General features: G+C 46.3%; 1 long non-coding RNA gene across 1 annotated transcript in view; it reads right to left on the bottom strand.

The window, feature by feature from the left end:
* Positions 1–13,119: 13,119 nt before the first annotated feature.
* LOC309636271 overlaps positions 13,120–27,244 on the bottom strand; it is an 868,657-nt gene continuing 854,532 nt past the window's right edge. Inside the window, exon 4 of the long non-coding RNA XR_014249349.1 lies at positions 13,120–13,231. This is a non-coding gene — a long non-coding RNA (uncharacterized lncRNA). The remainder of the gene's footprint in view (positions 13,232–27,244) is intronic.

Here is a 27,244-nt window from a genome sequence, read left to right as displayed (position 1 = left end):
CTCCATTAGCCCTGTCATCACAATGTTCCATGACTCTTGTCATCAAAATGCCTCATGATCCATTTAATCACAATGCTCCATGATTCCTTTCATCACATCCTCCATGATACTTGTCATTACACTGCCCCATGACCTTTTTCAGAACAATGCTCCATGATACCAGTCATCACAATGCTCCATGACCATTGTCGTCACAATGCTCCATGCCCCTTTCAACACAATGCTCCATGACAACTGTCATCACAATGCTCCATGGTCTTTGTCATCACAATTATACATGGCCCCTGTGATCACAATGCCCCATGACCCCTTTCATCACAATGCTCCATGACCACTGTCATCACAATGCCCCATGACCCCTGTCATCACAATGCTCCATGGCCCCTGTCATTACAATGCTCCATGACCACTGTCATCACAATGTTCATGATCGCTGTAATCACAATGACTCATGACACCTTTCCTCAGAAGGCTCCAGTACGCCTGTCATCACAATGCTCCAATGACCGTCTCATCACAATGCTCCATGATCCCTGTCAGCACAACGTTCCATGACAATTGTCATCACAATGCTCCATGACACCTGTCATCACAATGTTGCCTGCCCATGTCATCAAAATGCTCCATGTCCCCTGTAATCACAATGTTCCATTACACCTGTCTTCACAATGTTCCCTGCCCATGTCATCACAATGCTCCATTACCAATGTAATCAAAATGTTCGCCTGCCCTTGTCATCAAAATGCTCCATGGCCCCTTTAATCACAATGCTCCATGAACCCTGTCATCCCAATGTTCCATGACAGTTGTCATCACAATGCTCCATGACCCTGTAATCACAATGCTCCATGCCCTTGTCATCACAATGCTCCAGAACTCTTGTCATCATAATGATGAATGCTCGTGTCATCGCAAAGCTCCATGATACTTGTCATCACAATGTTCCATGGCCTTGTCATTACAATACTCCATGGCCCCTGTCATCACAGTGCTCCATGATACCTTTTATCACAATTCTAGATGACCACTGTCATCACAATGCCCCAAGACACATGTCATCACAATTCGCCATGGCCCTTGCCATCACAATGCTCCATGACCCGTGTCATCACAATGGTCCAGGACACTTGTCATCACAATGATCCATGACCACTTACATCACAATGCTCCTTGACTCCTGTCATCACAATGCTCCATAGCCTATGCATTCGCAATGCTACATGGTCCCTGTAACCACATTGCTCCATGATCCATTTCATCACAATGCTCTATGACCACTGTCATTACAATGCCACATTATACCTGTCATCACAATGCTCCATGGCCCCTGTCAGCCCAATATTCCATGACAGATATCATCACTATCCTCCATGGTCCATGTAATCACAATGCTCCATTCCCTTGTCAACGCAATGCTCCAGAACTCTTGTCATCATAATGCTCCATGCCCGTCTCATCACAATTCTCCATGACACTTTTCATTAAAATGCTCCATGGTCTTTATCATCACAATGCTCCATGGCCCCTGTTATCACATTGATCCATTGTACCTTTCATCACAATGCTAGATAACCTCTGTCATCACAATGCCCGATGACACCTGTCATCAGAATTGGCCATGGCCCTTGTCATCACAATGCTCCATGCCCTTGTCACCACAATGCTCCAGAACTCTTGGCATCATAATGCTCCATGTCCGTCTCATCACAATGCTCCATGACACTTGTCATCAAAATGCTCCATGGCCTTTGTCATCACAATGCTCCATGGCCCCTGTTATCACAGTGCTCCATGTTACCTTTCATCACAATTCTAGATGACCACTGTCATCACAATGCCCCATGACACCTGTCATCACAATTCGCCATGGCCCTTGTCATCACAATGCTCCATGATCCATGTCATCACAATGTTCCTGGACACTTATCATCACAATGAACTATGACCACATTCATCACAATGCTCCATGACCCCTGTCATCACACTGCTCCATGGCCTATGCATTCAAAATGCTCCATGGCCCCTGTAATCACATTGCTCCATGATCCCTTTCATCACAATGTTCTATGACCACTCTCATCACAATGCCCCATGACGCCTATCATCATAATGCTCCAAGGCCCGTCTCATCACAATGCTCCATGAAACCTGTCATCACAATGTTCCATGACACTTGTCATCACAGTGCTCCATGAACCCCTGTCATCACAATATTCACTGCCCATGTAATCACAATGCTCCTGGTCTCCTGTAATCACAGTGCTCCATACCCTTTTCATCACAATGCTCCAGAACTCTTGTCATCATAATGCTCCATGCCCGTGTCATCACAATGCTTGAAGAACCTTGTCATCACAATGCTCCATGAACCGTGTCATCACAAGGTTCCAGGACCCTTGTCATCACAATGATCCATGACCCCTGTCATCTCAATGCTCCATGATCTTTGTATTCACAATGCTCCATGGCCCCTATAATTGCGGTGATCCATGACCCCTGTCATCACAATGCTCCCTGGTATATTTCATCACAATTCTAGATGACCACTGTCATCACAGTGCCTCACGGCCCCTGTCGTCAGAGTCCTCCATGATACCTTTCATTACAATTCTACATGACCACTGTCATCACAATGCCACATGACACCTGTCATCACAATGCTCTATAGCCCCTGTCAGCACAATGTTCCATGACAGGTATCATCACAATGATCCATGACTGCTGTCATCACAATGTTCCCTGCCCTTGTCATTCTCAATGCTCCCTGGCCCCTGTCATCACAATGATCCATGCTCATATCATCACAATGCTCCATTACCCATGTCATCGTAGTGATCCATGAGCCCTTTCATCACAATGCTCCATGACCCCAGTCATCACAATGCTCCATAGCCCTTGTCATCACAATGCTCCATTAGCCCTGTCATCACAATGTTCCATGACTCTTGTCATCAAAATGCCTCATGATCCATTTAATCACAATGCTCCATGACTCCTTTCATCACATCCTCCATGACACTTGTCATTACACTGCCCCATGACCTTTTTCAGAACAATGCTCCATGATACCAGTCATCACAATGCTCCATGACCATTGTCGTCACAATGCTCCATGCCCCTTTCAACACAATGCTCCATGACAACTGTCATCACAATGCTCCATGGTCTTTGTCATCACAATTATACATGGCCCCTGTGATCACAATGCCCCATGACCCCTTTCATCACAATGCTCCATGACCACTGTCATCACAGTGCCCCATGACCCCTGTCATCACAATGCTCCATGGCCCCTGTCATTACAATGCTCCATGACCACTGTCATCACAATGTTCATGATCGCTGTAATCACAATGACTCATGACACCTTTCCTCAGAAGGCTCCAGTACGCCTGTCATCACAATGCTCCAATGACCGTCTCATCACAATGCTCCATGATCCCTGTCAGCACAACGTTCCATGACAATTGTCATCACAATGCTCCATGACACCTGTCATCACAATGTTGCCTGCCCATGTCATCAAAATGCTCCATGTCCCCTGTAATCACAATGTTCCATTACACCTGTCTTCACAATGTTCCCTGCCCATGTCATCACAATGCTCCATTACCAATGTAATCAAAATGTTCGCCTGCCCTTGTCATCAAAATGCTCCATGGCCCCTTTAATCACAATGCTCCATGAACCCTGTCATCACAATGTTCCATGACAGTTGTCATCACAATGCTCCATGACCCTGTAATCACAATGCTCCATGCCCTTGTCATCACAATGCTCCAGAACTCTTGTCATCATAATGATGAATGCTCGTGTCATCGCAAAGCTCCATGATACTTGTCATCACAATGTTCCATGGCCTTGTCATTACAATACTCCATGGCCCCTGTCATCACAGTGCTCCATGATACCTTTTATCACAATCCTAGATGACCACTGTCATCACAATGCCCCAAGACACATGTCATCACAATTCGCCATGGCCCTTGCCATCACAATGCTCCATGACCCGTGTCATCACAATTGTCCAGGACACTTGTCATCACAATGATCCATGACCACTTACATCACAATGCTCCTTGACTCCTGTCATCACAATGCTCCATAGCCTATGCATTCGCAATGCTACGTGGTCCCTGTAATCACATTGCTCCATGATCCATTTCATCACAATGCTCTATGACCCCTGTCATTACAATGCCACATTATACCTGTCATCACAATGCTCCATGGCCCCTGTCAGCACAATGTTCCATGACAGATGTCATCACTCTCCTCCATGGTCCCTGTAATCACAATGCTCCATTCCCTTGTCAACGCAATGCTCCAGAACTCTTGTCATCATAATGCTCCATGCCCGTCTCATCACAATTCTCCATGACACTTTTCATTAAAATGCTCCATGGCCTTTATCATCACAATGCTCCATGGCCCCTATTATCACAGTGATCCATGGTACCTTTCATCACAATGCTAGATAACCTCTGTCATCACAATGCCCGAGGACACCTGTCATCAGAATTGGCCATGGCCCTTGTCATCACAATGCTCCATGCCCTTGTCACCACAATGCTCCAGAACTCTGGGCATCATAATGCTCCATGCCCGTCTCATCACAATGCTCCATGACACTTGTCATCAAAATGCTCCATGGCCTTTGTCATCACAATGCTCCATGGCCCCTGTTATCATAGTGCTCCATGTTACCTTTCATCACAATTCTAGATGACCACTGTCATCACAAGGCCCCATGACACCTGTCATCACAATTCGCCATGGCCCTTGTCATCACAATGCTCCATGATCCATGTCATCACAATGTTCCTGGACACTTATCATCACAATGAACTATGACCACATTCATCACAATGCTCCATGACCCCTGTCATCACACTGCTCCATGGCCTAAGCATTCAAAATGCTCCATGGCCCCTGTAATCACATTGCTCCATGATCCCTTTCATCACAATGCTCCAAGACCGCTGTCATCACAAGGCCGCATGACGCGTATCATCATAATGCTCCAAGGCCCCTCTCATCACAATGCTCCATGAACCCTGTCATCACAATGTTCCATGACACTTGTCATCACAGTGCTCCATGAACCCCTGTCATCACAATATTCACTGCCCATGTAATCACAATGCTCCTGGTCTCCTGTAATCACAGTGCTCCATACCCTTTTCATCACAATGCTCCAGGACTCTTGTCATCATAATGCTCCATGCCCGTGTCATCACAATGCTTGAAGAACCTTGTCATCACCATGCTCCATGAACCGTGTCATCACAAGGTTCCAGGACCCTTGTCATCACAATGATCCATGACCCCGTCATCTCAATGCTCCATGATCTTTGTATTCACAATGCTCCCTGGCCCCTATAATTGCGGTGATCCATGACCCCTGTCATCACAATGCTCCCTGGTATATTTCGTCACAATTCTAAATGACCACTGTCATCACAGTGCTCCACGGCCCCTGTCGTCAGAGTCCTCCATGATACCTTTCATTACAGTTCTACATGACCACTGTCATCACAATGCCCCATGACACCTGTCATCACAATTCGCCATGGCACTTGTCATCACAATGCTCCATGAACTATGTCATCACAATGTTCATGGACACTTGTCATCACAATGCTCCATGACAACTTACATCACAATGCTCCTTGACCCCTGTCATTTCATTGCTCCATGGCCTATGCATTCACAATGCTCCATGGCTCCTGTAAGCACATTGCTCCATGATCCCTTTCATCACAATGTTCTATGACCACTCTCATCACAATATCCCATGACGCCTATCATCATAATGCTCCAAGGGGCCTCTCATCACAATGCTCCATGAACCCTGTCATCACAATGTTCAATGACACTTGACATCACAGTGCTCCATGAACGCCTGTCATCACAATATTCACTGCCCATGTAATCACAATGCTCCTGGTCCCCTGTAATCACAGTGCTCCATACCCTTTTCATCACAATGCTCCAGAACTCTTGTCATCACTATGCTCCATGCCCTTGTCACCACAATGCTCCGGAACGCTTGGCATCATAATGCTCCATGCCCGTCTCATCACAATGCTCCATGACAATTGTCACCAAAATGCTCCATGGCCTTTGTCATCACAATGCTCCATGGCCCCTGTTATCACAGTGCTTCATGTTACCTTTCCTCACAATTCTAGATGACCACTGTCATCACAATGCCCCATGACACCTGTCATCACAATTCGCCATGGCCCTTGTCATCACAATGATCCATGATCCATGTCATCACAATGTTCATGGACACTTGTCATCACAATGCTCCATGACAACTTACATCACAATGCTCCTTGACCCCTGTCATTTCATTGCTCCATGGCCTATGCATTCACAATGCTCCATGGCTCCTGTAATCACATTGCTCCATGATCCCTTTCATCACAATGCTCCAAGACCGCTGTCATCACAATGCCCCATGATGCCTATCATCATAATGCTCCAAGGCCACTCTTATCACAATGCTCCATGATCCCTGTCCTCCCAATGTTCCATGACACTAGTCATCACAGTGCTCCATGACCCCTGTCATCACAATATTCACTGCCCATGTAATCACAATTCTCCTGGTCCCCTGTAATCACAATGCTCCATACCCTTGTCATCACAATGATCCAGAACTCTTGTCATCATAATTCTCCATGCCCGAGTCATCACAGTGCTCCATGACCACTTTCATCACAATGCTCCTTGACCCCTGTCATCACAATGCTCTATGACCACTGTCATCACAATGCCACATGACACCTGTCATCACAATGCTCTATAGCCCCTGTCAGCACAATGTTCCATGACAGGTATCATCACAATGATCCATGACTGCTGTCATCACAATGTTCCCTACCCTTATCATCTCAATGCTCCCTGGCCCCTGTCATCACAATGCTCCATGCTCATATCATCACAAGGCTCCATTACCCATGTCATCGTAGTGATCCATGACCCCTTTCATCACAATGCTCCATGACCCCAGTCATCACAATGCTCCATAGCCCTTGTCATCACAATGCTCCATTAGCCCTGTCATCACAATGTTCCATGACTCTTGTCATCAAAATGCCTCATGATCCATTTAATCACAATGCTCCATGATTCCTTTCATCACATCCTCCATGATACTTGTCATTACACTGCCCCATGACCTTTTTCAGAACAATGCTCCATGATACCAGTCATCACAATGCTCCATGACCATTGTCGTCACAATGCTCCATGCCCCTTTCAACACAATGCTCCATGACAACTGTCATCACAATGCTCCATGGTCTTTGTCATCACAATTATACATGGCCCCTGTGATCACAATGCCCCATGACCCCTTTCATCACAATGCTCCATGACCACTGTCATCACAATGCCCCATGACCCCTGTCATCACAATGCTCCATGGCCCCTGTCATTACAATGCTCCATGACCACTGTCATCACAATGTTCATGATCGCTGTAATCACAATGACTCATGACACCTTTCCTCAGAAGGCTCCAGTACGCCTGTCATCACAATGCTCCAATGACCGTCTCATCACAATGCTCCATGATCCCTGTCAGCACAACGTTCCATGACAATTGTCATCACAATGCTCCATGACACCTGTCATCACAATGTTGCCTGCCCATGTCATCAAAATGCTCCATGTCCCCTGTAATCACAATGTTCCATTACACCTGTCTTCACAATGTTCCCTGCCCATGTCATCACAATGCTCCATTACCAATGTAATCAAAATGTTCGCCTGCCCTTGTCATCAAAATGCTCCATGGCCCCTTTAATCACAATGCTCCATGAACCCTGTCATCACAATGTTCCATGACAGTTGTCATCACAATGCTCCATGACCCTGTAATCACAATGCTCCATGCCCTTGTCATCACAATGCTCCAGAACTCTTGTCATCATAATGATGAATGCTCGTGTCATCGCAAAGCTCCATGATACTTGTCATCACAATGTTCCATGGCCTTGTCATTACAATACTCCATGGCCCCTGTCATCACAGTGCTCCATGATACCTTTTATCACAATTCTAGATGACCACTGTCATCACAATGCCCCAAGACACATGTCATCACAATTCGCCATGGCCCTTGCCATCACAATGCTCCATGACCCGTGTCATCACAATGGTCCAGGACACTTGTCATCACAATGATCCATGACCACTTACATCACAATGCTCCTTGACTCCTGTCATCACAATGCTCCATAGCCTATGCATTCGCAATGCTACATGGTCCCTGTAATCACATTGCTCCATGATCCATTTCATCACAATGCTCTATGACCCCTGTCATTACAATGCCACATTATACCTGTCATCACAATGCTCCATGGCCCCTGTCAGCACAATGTTCCATGACAGATGTCATCACTCTCCTCCATGGTCCCTGTAATCACAATGCTCCATTCCCTTGTCAACGCAATGCTCCAGAACTCTTGTCATCATAATGCTCCATGCCTGTCTCATCACAATTCTCCATGACACTTTTCATTAAAATTCTCCATGGCCTTTATCATCACAATGCTCCATGGCCCCTATTATCATAGTGATCCATGGTACCTTTCATCACAATGCTAGATAACCTCTGTCATCACAATGCCCGAGGACACCTGTCATCAGAATTGGCCATGGCCCTTGTCATCACAATGCTCCATGCCCTTGTCACCACAATGCTCCAGAACTCTAGGCATCATAATGCTCCATGCCCGTCTCATCACAATGCTCCATGACACTTTTCATCAAAATGCTCCATGGCCTTTGTCATCACAATGCTCCATGGCCCCTGTTATCATAGTGCTCCATGTTACCTTTCATCAAAATTCTAGATGACCACTGTCATCACAAGGCCCCATGACACCTGTCATCACAATTCGCCATGGCCCTTGTCATCACAATGCTCCATGATCCATGTCATCACAATTTTCCTGGACACTTATCATCACAATGAACTATGACCACATTCATCACAATGCTCCATGACCCCTGTCATCACACTGCTCCATGGCCTATGCATTCAAAATGCTCCATGGGCCCTGTAATCACATTGCTCCTTGATCCCTTTCATCACAATGCTCCAAGACCGCTGTCATCACAAGGCCGCATGACGCGTATCATCATAATGCTCCAAGGCCCCTCTCGTCACAATGCTCCATGAACCCTGTCATCACAATGTTCCATGACACTTGTCATCACAGTGCTCCATGAACCCCTGTCATCACAATATTCACTGCCCATGTAATCACAATGCTCCTGGTCTCCTGTAATCACAGTGCTCCATACCCTTTTCATCACAATGCTCCAGAACTCTTGTCATCATAATGCTCCATGCCCGTGTCATCACAATGCTTGAAGAACCTTGTCATCACAATGCTCCATGAACCGTGTCATCACAAGGTTCCAGGACCCTTGTCATCACAATGATCCATGACCCCTGTCATCTCAATGCTCCATGATCTTTGTATTCACAATGCTCCCTGGCCCCTATAATTGCGGTGATCCATGACCCCTGTCATCACAATGCTCCCTGGTATATTTCGTCACAATTCTAGATGACCACTGTCATCACAGTGCTCCACGGCCACTGTCGTCAGAGTCCTCCATGATACCTTTCATTACAATTCTACATGACCAGTGTCATCACAATGCCCCATGACACCTGTCATCACAATTCGCCATGGCACTTGTCATCACAATGCTCCATGACAACTTACATCACAATGCTCCTTGACCCTGTCATTTCATTGCTCCATGGCCTATGCATTCACAATGCTCCATGGCTCCTGTAAGCACATTGCTCCATGATCCCTTTCATCACAATGCTCCAAGACCGCTGTCATCACAATGCCCCATGACGCCTATCATCATAATGCTCTAAGGCCCCTCTCATCACAATGCTCCATGATCCCTTTCATCACAATATTCCAGGACTCTAGTCATCACAGTGCTCCATGACCCCTGTCATCACAATATTCACTGCCCATGTAATCACAATGCTCGTGGTCCCCTGTAATCATAGTGCTCCATACCCTTGTCATCACAATGCTCCAGAACTCTTGTCATCATAATGCTCCATGCCCGTGTCATCACAATGCTTGAAGAACCTTGTCATCACAATGCTCCATGAACCGTGTCATCACAAGGTTCCAGGACCCTTGTCATCACAATGATCCATGACCCCTGTCATCTCAATGCTCCATGATCTTTGTATTCACAATGCTCCATGGCCTCTATAATTGCGGTGATCCATGACCCCTGTCATCACAATGCTCCCTGGTATATTTCATCACAATTCTAGATGACCACTGTCATCACAGTGCTCCACGGCCCCTGTCATCAGAGTCCTCCCTGATACCTTTCATCACAATTCTATATGACCGCTCTCATCACAATTCCACATGACACCTGTCATCACAATGCTCCATGAACCATGTCATCACAATGTTCATGGACAATAGTCATCACAATGCTCCATGACAACTTACATCACAATGCTCCTTGACCCCTGTCATTCCATTGCTCCATGGCCTATGCATTCACAATGCTCCATGGCTCCTGTAATCACATTGCTCCATGATCCCTTTCATCACAATGCTCCAAGACCGCTATCATCACAATGCCCCATGAAGCCTATCATCATAATGCTCCAAGGCCCCTCTCATCACAATGCTCCATGATCCCTGTCATCACAATGTTCCATGACACTAGTCATCACAGTGCTCCATGACCCCTGTCATCACAATATTCACTGCCCATGTAATCACAATGCTCCTGGTCCCCTGTAATCTCAATGCTCCATACCCTTGTCATCACAATGCTCCAGAACTCTTGTCATCATAATGCTCCATCCCCGTGTCATCACAGTGCTCCATGACCACTTTCATCACAATGCTCCTTGACCCCTGTCATTCCATTGCTCCATGGCCTATGCATTCACAATGCTCCATGGCTCCTGTAAGCACATTGCTCCATGATCCCTTTCATCACAATGTTCTATGACCACTCTCATCACAATATCCCATGACGCCTATCATCATAATGCTCCAAGGGCCCTCTCATCACAATGCTCCATGAACCCTGTCATCACAATGTTCAATGACACTTGTCATCACAGTGCTCCATGAACGCCTGTCATCACAATATTCACTGCCCATGTAATCACAATGCTCCTGGTCCCCTGTAATCACAGTGCTCCATACCCTTTTCATCACAATGCTCCAGAACTCTTGTCATCACTATGCTCCATGCCCTTGTCACCACAATGCTCCAGAACGCTTGGCATCATAATGCTCCATGCCCGTCTCATCACAATGCTCCATGACAATTGTCATAAAAATGCTCCATGGCCTTTGTCATCACAATGCTCCATGGCCCCTGTTATCACAGTGCTTCATGTTACCTTTCCTCACAATTCTCGATGACCACTGTCATCACAATGCCCCATGACACCTGTCATCACAATTCGCCATGGCCCTTGTCATCACAATGATCCATGATCCATGTCATCACAATGTTCATGGACACTTGTCATCACAATGCTCCATGACAACTTACATCACAATGCTCCTTGACCCCTGTCATTTCATTGCTCCATGGCCTATGCATTCACAATGCTCCATGGCTCCTGTAATCATATTGCTCCATGATCCCTTTCATCACAATGCTCCAAGACCGCTGTCATCACAATGCCCCATATGCCTATCATCATAATGCTCCAAGGCCACTCTTATCACAATGCTCCATGATCCCTGTCCTCCCAATGTTCCATGACACTAGTCATCACAGTGCTCCATGACCCCTGTCATCACAATATTCACTGCCCATGTAATCACAATGCTCCTGGTCCCCTGTAATCACAATGCTCCATACCCTTGTCATCACAATGCTCCAGAACTCTTGTCATCATAATGCTCCATCCCCGTGTCATCACAGTGCTCCATGACCACTTTCATCACAATGCTCCTTGACCCCTGTCATCACAATGCTCTATGACCACTGTCATCACAATGCCACATGACACCTGTCATCACAATGCTCTATAGCCCCTGTCAGCACAATGTTCCATGACAGGTATCATCACAATGATCCATGACTGCTGTCATCACAATGTTCCCTGCCCTTGTCATTCTCAATGCTCCCTGGCCCCTGTCATCACAATGATCCATGCTCATATCATCACAATGCTCCATTACCCATGTCATCGTAGTGATCCATGACCCCTTTCATCACAATGCTCCATGACCCCAGTCATCACAATGCTCCATAGCCCTTGTCATCACAATGCTCCATTAGCCCTGTTATCACAATGTTCCGTGACTCTTGTCATCAAAATGCCTCATGATCCATTTAATCTCAATGCTCCATGACTCCTTTCAACACATCCTCCATGATCCTTGTCATTGCACTGCCCCATGACCTTTTTCAGAACAATGCTCCATGATACCAGTCATCACAATGCTCCATGACCATTGTCGTCACAATGCTCCATGCCCCTTTCAACACAATGCTCCATGACAACTGTCATCACAATGCTCCATGGCCTTTGTCATCACAATTATACATGGCCCCTGTGATCACAGTGCTCCATGACCCCTTTCATCACAATGCTCCATGACCACTGTCATCACAATGCCCCATGACCCCTGTCATCACAATGCTCCATGGCCCCTGTCATTACAATGCTCCATGACCACTGTCATCACAATGTTCCATGATCGCTGTAATCACAATGACCCATGACACCTTTCCTCAGAAGGCTCCAGTACGCCTGTCATCACAATGCTCCAATGACCGTCTCATCACAATGCTCCATGATCCCTGTCAGCACAACGTTCCATGACAATTGTCATCACAATGCTCCATGACACCTGTCATCACAATGTTTCCTGCCCATGTCATCAAAATGCTCCATGTCCCCTGTAATCACAATGTTCCATTACACCTGTCTTCACAATGTTCCCTGCCCATGTCATCACAATGCTCCATTACCAATGTAATCAAAATGTTCGCCTGCCCTTGTCATCAAAATGCTCCATGGCCCCTTTAATCACAATGCTCCATGAACCCTGTCATCCCAATGTTCCATGACAGTTGTCATCACAATGCTCCATGACCCTGTAATCACAATGCTCCATGCCCTTGTCATCATAATGCTCCAGAACTCTTGTCATCATAATGATGAATGCTCGTGTCATCACAAAGCTCCATGATACTTGTCATCACAATGTTCCATGGCCTTGTCATTACAATACTCCATGGCCCCTGTCATCACAGTGCTCCATGATACCTTTTATCACAGTTCTAGATGACCACTGTCATCACAATGCCCCAAGACACATGTCATCACAATTCGCCATGGCCCTTGCCATCACAATGCTCCATGACCCGTGTCATCACAATGGTCCAGGACACTTGTCATCACAATGATCCATGACCACTTACATCACAATGCTCCTTGACTCCTTTCATCACAATGCTCCATAGCCTATGCATTCGCAATGCTACATGGTCCCTGTAACCACATTGCTCCATGATCCATTTCATCACAATGCTCTATGACCACTGTCATTACAATGCCACATTATACCTGTCATCACAATGCTCCATGGCCCCTGTCAGCCCAATATTCCATGACAGATATCATCACTATCCTCCATGGTCCATGTAATCACAATGCTCCATTCCCTTGTCAACGCAATGCTCCAGAACTCTTGTCATCATAATGCTCCATGCCCGTCTCATCACAATTCTCCATGACACTTTTCATTAAAATGCTCCATGGTCTTTATCATCACAATGCTCCATGGCCCCTGTTATCACATTGATCCATTGTACCTTTCATCACAATGCTAGATAACCTCTGTCATCACAATGCCCGATGACACCTGTCATCAGAATTGGCCATGGCCCTTGTCATCACAATGCTCCATGCCCTTGTCACCACAATGCTCCAGAACTCTTGGCATCATAATGCTCCATGTCCGTCTCATCACAATGCTCCATGACACTTGTCATCAAAATGCTCCATGGCCTTTGTCATCACAATGCTCCATGGCCCCTGTTATCACAGTGCTCCATGTTACCTTTCATCAAAATTCTAGATGACCACTGTCATCACAATGCCCCATGACACCTGTCATCACAATTCGCCATGGCCCTTGTCATCACAATGCTCCATGATCCATGTCATCACAATGTTCCTGGACACTTATCATCACAATGAACTATGACCACATTCATCACAATGCTCCATGACCCCTGTCATCACACTGCTCCATGGCCTATGCATTCAAAATGCTCCATGGCCCCTGTAATCACATTGCTCCATGATCCCTTTCATCACAATGTTCTATGACCACTCTCATCACAATACCCCATGACGCCTATCATCATAATGCTCCAAGGCCCGTCTCATCACAATGCTCCATGAAACCTGTCATCACAATGTTCCATGACACTTGTCATCACAGTGCTCCATGAACCCCTGTCATCACAATATTCACTGCCCATGTAATCACAATGCTCCTGGTCTCCTGTAATCACAGTGCTCCATACCCTTTTCATCACAATGCTCCAGAACTCTTGTCATCATAATGCTCCATGCCCGTGTCATCACAATGCTTGAAGAACCTTGTCATCACAATGCTCCATGAACCGTGTCATCACAAGGTTCCAGGACCCTTGTCATCACAATGATCCATGACCCCTGTCATCTCAATGCTCCATGATCTTTGTATTCACAATGCTCCATGGCCCCTATAATTGCGGTGATCCATGACCCCTGTCATCACAATGCTCCCTGGTATATTTCATCACAATTCTAGATGACCACTGTCATCACAGTGCCTCACGGCCCCTGTCGTCAGAGTCCTCCATGATACCTTTCATTACAATTCTACATGACCACTGTCATCACAATGCCACATGACACCTGTCATCACAATGCTCTATAGCCCCTGTCAGCACAATGTTCCATGACAGGTATCATCACAATGATCCATGACTGCTGTCATCACAATGTTCCCTGCCCTTGTCATTCTCAATGCTCCCTGGCCCCTGTCATCACAATGATCCATGCTCATATCATCACAATGCTCCATTACCCATGTCATCGTAGTGATCCATGAGCCCTTTCATCACAATGCTCCATGACCCCAGTCATCACAATGCTCCATAGCCCTTGTCATCACAATGCTCCATTAGCCCTGTCATCACAATGTTCCATGACTCTTGTCATCAAAATGCCTCATGATCCATTTAATCACAATGCTCCATGACTCCTTTCATCACATCCTCCATGACACTTGTCATTACACTGCCCCATGACCTTTTTCAGAACAATGCTCCATGATACCAGTCATCACAATGCTCCATGACCATTGTCGTCACAATGCTCCATGCCCCTTTCAACACAATGCTCCATGACAACTGTCATCACAATGCTCCATGGTCTTTGTCATCACAATTATACATGGCCCCTGTGATCACAATGCCCCATGACCCCTTTCATCACAATGCTCCATGACCACTGTCATCACAATGCCCCATGACCCCTGTCATCACAATGCTCCATGGCCCCTGTCATTACAATGCTCCATGACCACTGTCATCACAATGTTCATGATCGCTGTAATCACAATGACTCATGACACCTTTCCTCAGAAGGCTCCAGTACGCCTGTCATCACAATGCTCCAATGACCGTCTCATCACAATGCTCCATGATCCCTGTCAGCACAACGTTCCATGACAATTGTCATCACAATGCTCCATGACACCTGTCATCACAATGTTGCCTGCCCATGTCATCAAAATGCTCCATGTCCCCTGTAATCACAATGTTCCATTACACCTGTCTTCACAATGTTCCCTGCCCATGTCATCACAATGCTCCATTACCAATGTAATCAAAATGTTCGCCTGCCCTTGTCATCAAAATGCTCCATGGCCCCTTTAATCACAATGCTCCATGAACCCTGTCATCACAATGTTCCATGACAGTTGTCATCACAATGCTCCATGACCCTGTAATCACAATGCTCCATGCCCTTGTCATCACAATGCTCCAGAACTCTTGTCATCATAATGATGAATGCTCGTGTCATCGCAAAGCTCCATGATACTTGTCATCACAATGTTCCATGGCCTTGTCATTACAATACTCCATGGCCCCTGTCATCACAGTGCTCCATGATACCTTTTATCACAATCCTAGATGACCACTGTCATCACAATGCCCCAAGACACATGTCATCACAATTCGCCATGGCCCTTGCCATCACAATGCTCCATGACCCGTGTCATCACAATGGTCCAGGACACTTGTCATCACAATGATCCATGACCACTTACATCACAATGCTCCTTGACTCCTGTCATCACAATGCTCCATAGCCTATGCATTCGCAATGCTACGTGGTCCCTGTAATCACATTGCTCCATGATCCATTTCATCACAATGCTCTATGACCCCTGTCATTACAATGCCACATTATACCTGTCATCACAATGCTCCATGGCCCCTGTCAGCACAATGTTCCATGACAGATGACATCACTCTCCTCCATGGTCCCTGTAATCACAATGCTCCATTCCCTTGTCAACGCAATGCTCCAGAACTCTTGTCATCATAATGCTCCATGCCCGTCTCATCACAATTCTCCATGACACTTTTCATTAAAATGCTCCATGGCCTTTATCATCACAATGCTCCATGGCCCCTATTATCACAGTGATCCATGGTACCTTTCATCACAATGCTAGATAACCTCTGTCATCACAATGCCCGAGGACACCTGTCATCAGAATTGGCCATGGCCCTTGTCATCACAATGCTCCATGCCCTTGTCACCACAATGCTCCAGAACTCTGGGCATCATAATGCTCCATGCCCGTCTCATCACAATGCTCCATGACAGTTGTCATCAAAATGCTCCATGGCCTTTGTCATCACAATGCTCCATGGCCCCTGTTATCATAGTGCTCCATGTTACCTTTCATCACAATTCTAGATGACCACTGTCATCACAAGGCCCCATGACACCTGTCATCACAATTCGCCATGGCCCTTGTCATCACAATGCTCCATGATCCATGTCATCACAATGTTCCTGGACACTTATCATCACAATGAACTATGACCACATTCATCACAATGCTCCATGACCCCTGTCATCACACTGCTCCATGGCCTAAGCATTCAAAATGCTCCATGGGCCCTGTAATCACATTGCTCCATGATCCCTTTCATCACAATGCTCCAAGACCGCTGTCATCACAAGGCCGCATGACGCGTATCATCATAATGCTCCAAGGCCCCTCTCATCACAATGCTCCATGAACCCTGTCATCACAATGTTCCATGACACTTGTCATCACAGTGCTCCATGAACCCCTGTCATCACAATATTCACTGCCCATGTAATCACAATGCTCCTGGTCTCCTGTAATCACAGTGCTCCATACCCTTTTCATCACAATGCTCCAGGACTCTTGTCATCATAATGCTCCATGCCCGTGTCATCACAATGCTTGAAGAACCTTGTCATCACAATGCTCCATGAACCGTGTCATCACAAGGTTCCAGGACCCTTGTCATCACAATGATCCATGACCCCGTCATCTCAATGCTCCATGATCTTTGTATTCACAATGCTCCCTGGCCCCTATAATTGCGGTGATCCATGACCCCTGTCATCACAATGCTCCCTGGTATATTTCGTCACAATTCTAAATGACCACTGTCATCACAGTGCTCCACGGCCCCTGTCGTCAGAGTCCTCCATGATACCTTTCATTACAGTTCTACATGACCACTGTCATCACAATGCCCCATGACACCTGTCATCACAATTCGCCATGGCACTTGTCATCACAATGCTCCATGAACTATGTCATCACAATGTTCATGGACACTTGTCATCACAATGCTCCATGACAACTTACATCACAATGCTCCTTGACCCCTGTCATTTCATTGCTCCATGGCCTATGCATTCACAATGCTCCATGGCTCCTGTAAGCACATTGCTCCATGATCCCTTTCATCACAATGTTCTATGACCACTCTCATCACAATATCCCATGACGCCTATCATCATAATGCTCCAAGGGCCCTCTCATCACAATGCTCCATGAACCCTGTCATCACAATGTTCAATGACACTTGTCATCACAGTGCTCCATGAACGCCTGTCATCACAATATTCACTGCCCATGTAATCACAATGCTCCTGGTCCCCTGTAATCACAGTGCTCCATACCCTTTTCATCACAATGCTCCAGAACTCTTGTCATCACTATGCTCCATGCCCTTGTCACCACAATGCTCCGGAACGCTTGGCATCATAATGCTCCATGCCCGTCTCATCACAATGCTCCATGACAATTGTCACCAAAATGCTCCATGGCCTTTGTCATCACAATGCTCCATGGCCCCTGTTATCACAGTGCTTCATGTTACCTTTCCTCACAATTCTAGATGACCACTGTCATCACAATGCCCCATGACACCTGTCATCACAATTCGCCATGGCCCTTGTCATCACAATGATCCATGATCCATGTCATCACAATGTTCATGGACACTTGTCATCACAATGCTCCATGACAACTTACATCACAATGCTCCTTGACCCCTGTCATTTCATTGCTCCATGGCCTATGCATTCACAATGCTCCATGGCTCCTGTAATCACATTGCTCCATGATCCCTTTCATCACAATGCTCCAAGACCGCTGTCATCACAATGCCCCAAGATGCCTATCATCATAATGCTCCAAGGCCACCCTTATCACAATGCTCCATGATCCCTGTCCTCCCAATGTTCCATGACACTAGTCATCACAGTGCTCCATGACCCCTGTCATCACAATATTCACTGCCCATGTAATCACAATTCTCCTGGTCCCCTGTAATCACAATGCTCCATACCCTTGTCATCACAATGATCCAGAACTCTTGTCATCATAATTCTCCATGCCCGAGTCATCACAGTGCTCCATGACCACTTTCATCACAATGCTCCTTGACCCCTGTCATCACAATGCTCTATGACCACTGTCATCACAATGCCACATGACACCTGTCATCACAATGCTCTATAGCCCGTGTCAGCACAATGTTCCATGACAGGTATCATCACAATGATCCATGACTGCTGTCATCACAATGTTCCCTGCCCTTATCATCTCAATGCTCCCTGGCCCCTGTCATCACAATGCTCCATGCTCATATCATCACAAGGCTCCATTACCCATGTCATCGTAGTGATCCATGACCCCTTTCATCACAATGCTCCATGACCCCAGTCATCACAATGCTCCATAGCCCTTGTCATCACAATGCACCATTAGCCCTGTCATCACAATGTTCCATGACTCTTGTCATCAAAATGCCTCATGATCCATTTAATCACAATGCTCCATGATTCCTTTCATCACATCCTCCATGATACTTGTCATTACACTGCCCCATGACCTTTTTCAGAACAATGCTCCATGATACCAGTCATCACAATGCTCCATGACCATTGTCGTCACAATGCTCCATGCCCCTTTCAACACAATGCTCCATGACAACTGTCATCACAATGCTCCATGGTCTTTGTCATCACAATTATACATGGCCCCTGTGATCACAATGCCCCATGACCCCTTTCATCACAATGCTCCATGACCACTGTCATCACAATGCCCCATGACCCCTGTCATCACAATGCTCCATGGCCCCTGTCATTACAATGCTCCATGACCACTGTCATCACAATGTTCATGATCGCTGTAATCACAATGACTCATGACACCTTTCCTCAGAAGGCTCCAGTACGCCTGTCATCACAATGCTCCAATGACCGTCTCATCACAATGCTCCATGATCCCTGTCAGCACAACGTTCCATGACAATTGTCATCACAATGCTCCATGACACCTGTCATCACAATGTTGCCTGCCCATGTCATCAAAATGCTCCATGTCCCCTGTAATCACAATGTTCCATTACACCTGTCTTCACAATGTTCCCTGCCCATGTCATCACAATGCTCCATTACCAATGTAATCAAAATGTTCGCCTGCCCTTGTCATCAAAATGCTCCATGGCCCCTTTAATCACAATGCTCCATGAACCCTGTCATCACAATGTTCCATGACAGTTGTCATCACAATGCTCCATGACCCTGTAATCACAATGCTCCATGCCCTTGTCATCACAATGCTCCAGAACTCTTGTCATCATAATGATGAATGCTCGTGTCATCGCAAAGCTCCATGATACTTGTCATCACAATGTTCCATGGCCTTGTCATTACAATACTCCATGGCCCCTGTCATCACAGTGCTCCATGATACCTTTTATCACAATTCTAGATGACCACTGTCATCACAATGCCCCAAGACACATGTCATCACAATTCGCCATGGCCCTTGCCATCACAATGCTCCATGACCCGTGTCATCACAATGGTCCAGGACACTTGTCATCACAATGATCCATGACCACTTACATCACAATGCTCCTTGACTCCTGTCATCACAATGCTCCATAGCCTATGCATTCGCAATGCTACATGGTCCCTGTAATCACATTGCTCCATGATCCATTTCATCACAATGCTCTATGACCCCTGTCATTACAATGCCACATTATACCTGTCATCACAATGCTCCATGGCCCCTGTCAGCACAATGTTCCATGACAGTTGTCATCACTCTCCTCCATGGTCCCTGTAATCACAATGCTCCATTCCCTTGTCAACGCAATGCTCCAGAACTCTTGTCATCATAATGCTCCATGCCCGTCTCATCACAATTCTCCATGACACTTTTCATTAAAATGCTCCATGGCCTTTATCATCACAATGCTCCATGGCCCCTATTATCATAGTGATCCATGGTACCTTTCATCACAATGCTAGATAACCTCTGTCATCACAATGCCCGAGGACACCTGTCATCAGAATTGGCCATGGCCCTTGTCATCACAATGCTCCATGCCCTTGTCACCACAATGCTCCAGAACTCTGGGCATCATAATGCTCCATGCCCGTCTCATCACAATGCTCCATGACACTTTTCATCAAAATGCTCCATGGCCTTTGTCATCACAATGCTCCATGGCCCCTGTTATCATAGTGCTCCATGTTACCTTTCATCAAAATTCTAGATGACCACTGTCATCACAAGGCCCCATGACACCTGTCATCACAATTCGCCATGGCCCTTGTCATCACAATGCTCCATGATCCATGTCATCACAATGTTCCTGGACACTTATCATCACAATGAACTATGACCACATTCATCACAATGCTCCATGACCCCTGTCATCACACTGCTCCATGGCCTATGCATTCAAAATGCTCCATGGGCCCTGTAATCACATTGCTCCATGATCCCTTTCATCACAATGCTCCAAGACCGCTGTCATCACAAGGCCGCATGACGCGTATCATCATAATGCTCCAAGGCCCCTCTCGTCACAATGCTCCATGAACCCTGTCATCACAATGTTCCATGACACTTGTCATCACAGTGCTCCATGAACCCCTGTCATCACAATATTCACTGCCCATGTAATCACAATGCTCCTGGTCTCCTGTAATCACAGTGCTCCATACCCTTTTCATCACAATGCTCCAGAACTCTTGTCATCATAATGCTCCATGCCCGTGTCATCACAATGCTTGAAGAACCTTGTCATCACAATGCTCCATGAACCGTGTCATCACAAGGTTCCAGGACCCTTGTCATCACAATGATCCATGACCCCTGTCATCTCAATGCTCCATGATCTTTGTATTCACAATGCTCCCTGGCCCCTATAATTGCGGTGATCCATGACCCCTGTCATCACAATGCTCCCTGGTATATTTCGTCACAATTCTAGATGACCACTGTCATCACAGTGCTCCACGGCCCCTGTCGTCAGAGTCCTCCATGATACCTTTCATTACAATTCTACATGACCAGTGTCATCACAATGCCCCATGACACCTGTCATCACAATTCGCCATGGCACTTGTCATCACAATGCTCCATGACAACTTACATCACAATGCTCCTTGACCCTGTCATTTCATTGCTCCATGGCCTATGCATTCACAATGCTCCATGGCTCCTGTAAGCACATTGCTCCATGATCCCTTTCATCACAATGCTCCAAGACTGCTGTCATCACAATGCCCCATGACGCCTATCATCATAATGCTCTAAGGCCCCTCTCATCACAATGCTCCAGGATCCCTTTCATCACAATATTCCAGGACTCTAGTCATCACAGTGCTCCATGACCCCTGTCATCACAATATTCACTGCCCATGTAATCACAATGCTCGTGGTCCCCTGTAATCATAGTGCTCCATACCCTTGTCATCACAATGCTCCAGAACTCTTGTCATCATAATGCTCCATGCCCGTGTCATCACAATGCTTGAAGAACCTTGTCATCACAATGCTCCATGAACCGTGTCATCACAAGGTTCCAGGACCCTTGTCATCACAATGATCCATGACCCCTGTCATCTCAATGCTCCATGATCTTTGTATTCACAATGCTCCATGGCCTCTATAATTGCGGTGATCCATGACCCCTGTCATCACAATGCTCCCTGGTATATTTCATCACAATTCTAGATGACCACTGTCATCACAGTGCTCCACGGCCCCTGTCATCAGAGTCCTCCCTGATACCTTTCATCACAATTCTATATGACCGCTCTCATCACAATTCCACATGACACCTGTCATCACAATGCTCCATGAACCATGTCATCACAATGTTCATGGACAATAGTCATCACAATGCTCCATGACAACTTACATCACAATGCTCCTTGACCCCTGTCATTCCATTGCTCCATGGCCTATGCATTCACAATGCTCCATGGCTCCTGTAATCACATTGCTCCATGATCCCTTTCATCACAATGCTCCAAGACCGCTATCATCACAATGCCCCATGACGCCTATCATCATAATGCTCCAAGGCCCCTCTCATCACAATGCTCCATGATCCCTGTCATCACAATGTTCCATGACACTAGTCATCACAGTGCTCCATGACCCCTGTCATCACAATATTCACTGCCCATGTAATCACAATGCTCCTGGTCCCCTGTAATCTCAATGCTCCATACCCTTGTCATCACAATGCTGCAGAACTCTTGTCATCATAATGCTCCATCCCCGTGTCATCACAGTCCTCCATGACCACTTTCATCACAATGCTCCTTGACCCCTGTCATCACAATGCTCTATGACCACTGTCATCACAATGCCACATGACACCTGTCATCACAATGCTCTATAGCCCCTGTCAGCACAATGTTCCATGACAGGTATCATCACAATGATCCATGACTGCTGTCATCACAATGTTCCCTGCCCTTGTCATTCTCAATGCTCCCTGGCCCCTGTCATCACAATGCTCCATGCTCATATCATCACAATGCTCCATTACCCATGTCATCGTAGTGATCCATGACCCCTTTCATCACAATGCTCCATGACCCCAGTCATCACAATGCTCCATAGCTCTTGTCATCACAATGCTCCATTAGCCCTGTCATCACAATGTTCCATGACTCTTGTCATCAAAATGCCTCATGATCCATTTAATCACAATGCTCCATGACTCCTTTCATCACATCCTCCATGATACTTGTCATTACACTGCCCCATGACCTTTTTCAGAACAATGCTCCATGATACCAGTAATCACAATGCTCCATGACCATTGTCGTCACAATGCTCCATGCCCCTTTCAACACAATGCTCCATGACAACGGTCATCACAATGCTCCATGGTCTTTGTCATCACAATTATACATGGCCCCTGTGATCACAGTGCTCCATGACCCCTTTCATCACAATGCTCCATGACCACTGTCATCACAATGCCCCATGACCCCTGTCATCACAATGCTCCATGGCCCCTGTCATTACAATGCTCCATGACCACTGTCATCACAATGTTCCATGATCGCTGTAATCACAATGACTCATGACACCTTTCCTCAGAAGGCTCCAGTACGCCTGTCATCACAATGCTCCAATGACCGTCTCATCACAATGCTCCATGATCCCTGTCAGCACAACGTTCCATGACAATTGTCATCACAATGCTCCATGACACCTGTCATCACAATGTTGCCTGCCCATGTCATCAAAATGCTCCATGTCCCCTGTAATCACAATGTTCCATTACACCTGTCTTCACAATGTTCCCTGCCCATGTCATCACAATGCTCCATTACCAATGTAATCAAAATGTTCGCCTGCCCTTGTCATCAAAATGCTCCATGGCCCCTTTAATCACAATGCTCCATGAACCCTGTCATCACAATGTTCCATGACAGTTGTCATCACAATGCTCCATGACCCTGTAATCACAATGCTCCATGCCCTTGTCATCACAATGCTCCAGAACTCTTGTCATCATAATGATGAATGCTCGTGTCATCACAAAGCTCCATGATACTTGTCATCACAATGTTCCATGGCCTTGTCATTACAATATTCCATGGCCCCTGTCATCACAGTGCTCCATGATACCTTTTATCACAATTCTAGATGACCACTGTCATCACAATGCCCCAAGACACATGTCATCACAATTCGCCATGGCCCTTGCCATCACAATGCTCCATGACCCGTGTCATCACAATGGTCCAGGACACTTGTCATCACAATGATCCATGACCACTTACATCACAATGCTCCTTGACTCCTGTCATCACAATGCTCCATAGCCTATGCATTCGCAATGCTACATGGTCCCTGTAATCACATTGCTCCATGATCCATTTCATCACAATGCTCTATGACCACTGTCATTACAATGCCACATTATACCTGTCATCACAATGCTCCATGGCCCCTGTCAGCACAATGTTCCATGACAGATGTCATCACTCTCCTCCATGGTCCCTGTAATCACAATGCTCCATTCCCTTGTCAACGCAATGCTCCAGAACTCTTGTCATCATAATGCTCCATGCCCGTCTCATCACAATTCTCCATGACACTTTTCATTAAAATGCTCCATGGCCTTTATCATCACAATGCTCCATGGCCCCTGTTATCTCAGTGATCCATGGTACCTTTCATCAAAATGCTAGATAACCTCTGTCATCACAATGCCCGAGGACACCTGTCATCAGAATTGGCCATGGCCCTTGTCATCACAATGCTCCATGCCCTTGTCACCACAATGCTCCAGAACTCTGGGCATCATAATGCTCCATGCCCGTCTCATCACAATGCTCCATGACACTTGTCATCAAAATGCTCCATGGCCTTTGTCATCACAATGCTCCATGGCCCCTGTTATCATAGTGCTCCATGTTACCTTTCATCACAATTCTAGATGACCACTGTCATCACAAGGCCCCATGACACCTGTCATCACAATTCGCCATGGCCCTTGTCATCACAATGCTCCATGATCCATGTCATCACAATGTTCCTGGACACTTATCATCACAATGAACTATGACCACATTCATCACAATGCTCCATGACCCCTGTCATCACACTGCTCCATGGCCTATGCATTCAAAATGCTCCATGGCCCCTGTAATCACATTGCTCCATGATCCCTTTCATCACAATGCTCCAAGACCGCTGTCATCACAATACCCCATGACGCCTATCATCATAATGCTCCAAGGCCCCTCTCATCACAATGCTCCATGAACCCTGTCATCACAATGTTCCATGACACTTGTCATCACAGTGCTACATGAACCCCTGTCATCACAATATTCACTGCCCATGTAATCACAATGCTCCTGGTCCCCTGTAATCACAATGCTCCATACCCTTTTCATCACAATGCTCCAGAACTCTTGTCATCATAATGCTCCATTCCCGTGTCATCACAGTGCTCCATGACCACTTTCATCACAATGCTCCTTGACCCCTGTCATCACAATGCTCTATGACCACTGTCATCACAATGCCACATGACACCTGTCATCACAATGCTCTATAGCCCCTGTCAGCACAATGTTCCATGACAGGTATCAGCACAATGATCCATGACTGCTGTCATCACAATGTTCCATGCCTTTGTCATTCTCAATGCTCCCTGGCCCCTGTCATCACAATGATCCATGCTCATATCATCACAATGCTCCATTACCCATGTCATCGTAGTGATCCATGAGCCCTTTCATCACAATGCTCCATGACCCCAGTCATCACAATGCTCCATAGCCCTTGTCATCACAATGCTCCATTAGCCCTGTCATCACAATGTTCCATGACTCTTGTCATCAAAATGCCTCATGATCCATTTAATCACAATGCTCCATGACTGCTTTCAAAACATCCTCCATGATACTTGTCATTACACTGCCCCATGACCTTTTTCAGAACAATGCTCCATGATACCAGTCATCACAATGCTCCATGACCATTGTCGTCACAATGCTCCATGCCCCTTTCAACACAATGCTCCATGACAACTGTCATCACAATGCTCCATGGCCTTTGTCATCACAATTATACATGGCCCCTGTGATCACAGTGCTCCATGACCCCTTTCATCACAATGCTCCATGACCACTGTCATCACAATGCCCCATGACCCCTGTCATCACAATGCTCCATGGCCCCTGTCATTACAATGCTCCATGACCACTGTCATCACAATGTTCCATGATCGCTGTAATCACAATGACCCATGACACCTTTCCTCAGAAGGCTCCAGTACGCCTGTCATCACAATGCTCCAATGACCGTCTCATCACAATGCTCCATGATCCCTGTCAGCACAACGTTCCATGACAATTGTCATCACAATGCTCCATGACACCTGTCATCACAATGTTGCCTGCCCATGTCATCAAAATGCTCCATGTCCCCTGTAATCACAATGTTCCATTACACCTGTCTTCACAATGTTCCCTGCCCATGTCATCACAATGCTCCATTACCAATGTAATCAAAATGTTCGCCTGCCCTTGTCATCAAAATGCTCCATGGCCCCTTTAATCACAATGCTCCATGAACCCTGTCATCACAATGTTCCATGACAGTTGTCATCACAATGCTCCATGACCCTGTAATCACAATGCTCCATGCCCTTGTCATCACAATGCTCCAGAACTCTTGTCATCATAATGATGAATGCTCGTGTCATCACAAAGCTCCATGATACTTGTCATCACAATGTTCCATGGCCTTGTCATTACAAT

This window comes from Balaenoptera borealis, assembly GCF_965194805.1.
Source record: "Balaenoptera borealis genome assembly, chromosome: 10".
Classification (NCBI taxonomy): Eukaryota; Metazoa; Chordata; class Mammalia; order Artiodactyla; family Balaenopteridae; genus Balaenoptera; species Balaenoptera borealis.
The sequence above is the reverse complement of the archived record's forward strand: the minus strand, read 5'-3'. Positions and strand labels throughout refer to the sequence as shown.